Raw genomic sequence first — 2,668 nt, forward strand, 5'->3', positions numbered from 1 at the left:
ATAAATGGGATCTGATCAAATTAAAAAGTTTCTGCACAGCCAAGGAAATCATCAGTAGAGCAAACAGACAACCCACAGAGTGGGAGAAAATATTTACTCTCTACACCTCTGATAAAGGTCTAATAACAAGAATCTATCTAGAACTTAAAAGAATTAACAAGAAAAAATCAAACAATACCATCAAGAAATGGGCAACAGAAATGAAAAGAAACTTCTCCAAAGAAGACAGAATAATGGCATGCAAACATATAAAAAAATGCTCAAATTTCTCTAATTATTAGAGAAATGCAAATCAAAACCACAATGAGATACCACCTAACCCCAGTAAGAATGGCCTATATCAAGAAACCCCAAAACAAATGCTGGCAAGCATGGGGAGAGACAGGAACACTCCTACACTGCTGGTGGGACTGCAAATTAGTGCAGCCTTTGTGGAAAAGAATTTGGAGATACCTGAAACAGCTAGAAATAGAAATACCATTTGACCCTGCAATAGCATTGTTGAGCATCTACCCAAAAGAGCATAAGACATTCTATTATAAAGACATCTACACCCGAATGTTTATAGCAGCACAATTCACTATTGCAAGGTCATGGAAACAACCCAAGTGCCCGTCAATTCATGAGTGGATAATTAAAATGTGGTATATGCTCACAATGGAATATTACTCAATCCTAAGAAATAACAGTGAGCTAGCACCGTTTATGCTATCCTGGATTAAGCTTAAGCCCGTTATCCAAAGTGAGGCGACACAAGACATGGAAAATGGGCTACACATCTACTCGCCATCAAATTGGTACTGATTATGGTTTTCAAATGGTGGCAATGCTCACCAGGGGTTGGGGGGGACCCAATCTTAGGGATGTGGGGAGCACTTTTGAGGGGAAGGGCATAACTCTAACCCTTCTTAGGGAGAGCCAAAGATATACAATGTAACCAAAATGTCAAAAAAACAACAGCAGGCTTTTTCTGCCCGCGGTGTCTCAGATTCATTCTTAAGGAACTGAGAACTTAATCTTCCAAAATGTCAAAAAGACCATCTTATGCCCCACCTCCCACCCCAGCTCCTGCAACACAAATGCCCAGCACACCAGGGTTTGTGGGATACAATCCATACAGTCATCTCGCCTACAACAACTACAGGCTGGGAGGGAACCCGGGCACCAACAGCCGGGTCACGGCATCCTCTGGTATTACGATTCCAAAACCCCCAAAGCCACCAGATAAGCCGCTGATGCCCTACATGAGGTACAGCAGAAAGGTCTGGGACCAAGTAAAGGCTTCTAACCCTGACCTAAAGTTGTGGGAGATTGGCAAGATTATTGGTGTCATGTGGCGAGATCTCACTGATGAAGAGAAACAAGAATATTTAAACGAATACGAAGCAGAAAAGATAGAATACAATGAATCTATGAAGGCCTATCATAATCCCCCCGCTTACCTTGCTTACATAAATGCAAAAAGTCGTGCAGAAGCTGCTTTAGAGGAAGAAAGTCGACAGAGACAGTCTCGCATGGAGAAAGGAGAACCGTACATGAGCATTCAGCCTGCTGAAGATCCAGATGATTATGATGATGGCTTTTCAATGAAGCATACAGCCACTGCCCGTTTCCAGAGAAACCACCGCCTCATCAGTGAAATCCTTAGTGAGAGTGTGGTGCCAGACGTTCGGTCAGTTGTCACGACAGCCAGAATGCAGGTCCTCAAACGACAGGTCCAATCTTTAATGGTTCATCAGCGCAAACTAGAGGCTGAACTTCTTCAAATAGAGGAACGACATCAGGAAAAGAAGAGGAAATTCCTGGAAAGCACAGATTCATTTAACAATGAACTTAAAAGGTTGTGTGGTCTAAAAGTGGAAGTGGATATGGAGAAGATTGCAGCTGAGATTGCACAGGCAGAGGAGCAAGCCCGCAAAAGGCAGGAGGAAAGGGAAAAGGAGGCAGCAGAGCAAGCGGAGCGCAGTCAGAGCAGCATTGTTCCTGAGGAAGAGCAAGTGGCAAATAAAGCTGAGGAAAAGAAAGATGACGAGAACATTCCAATGGAGACAGAGGAGACACACCTTGAAGAAACAACAGAAAGCCAACAGAATGGTGAAGAAGGCACCTCAACTCCTGAGGACAAGGAGAGTGGGCAGGAGGGGGTTGACAGTATGGCAGAGGAAGGAACCAGTGACAGCAACACCGGCTCAGAGAGCAACAGTGCCACAGTGGAGGAGCCACCAACAGATCCCATACCAGAAGATGAGAAAAAGGAACAGATGTTGCCTTGTTTTATGTGTTCTAAATACTTTTTTAAATGAAAAATGTTTTTTGGTTTAAAAAAAAAAAAAACAACAACAACAACAAAAAACCTTTTTATCTGGTGGTGGGCAGGCGGGAGGGGGGGAGGAGGAAAGGGGTGTAATGCTTTCATAACGTGTGCGGGTGGTGCACACCACCGGGGGATTGGACACATTGGGGGGGAAGGTGGGGGGCAGGGGCTATATTTGTAACCCTAACAATATTTGCACCTCCATAATATGATGAAATAAAAGGAAAAAAAATGGAATTTGCATATGGACAAGTTCAAGGGACATCATGAATAAAGACATCGATTTCATTAGGTGATAGAACATTGGATAGTTTCTTTTTTTCTGGCTTTTAATTATTCTAATGTACTATTTTT

General features: G+C 43.1%; 1 pseudogene; it reads left to right on the forward strand.

The window, feature by feature from the left end:
* Nucleotides 1–969: 969 nt before the first annotated feature.
* Nucleotides 970–2,303, forward strand: LOC105862850 (SWI/SNF-related matrix-associated actin-dependent regulator of chromatin subfamily E member 1 pseudogene; annotated as a pseudogene).
* Nucleotides 2,304–2,668: the final 365 nt, after the last annotated feature.

Source organism: Microcebus murinus, chromosome 8, assembly GCF_040939455.1.
Source record: "Microcebus murinus isolate Inina chromosome 8, M.murinus_Inina_mat1.0, whole genome shotgun sequence".
Lineage (NCBI taxonomy): Eukaryota > Metazoa > Chordata > Mammalia > Primates > Cheirogaleidae > Microcebus > Microcebus murinus.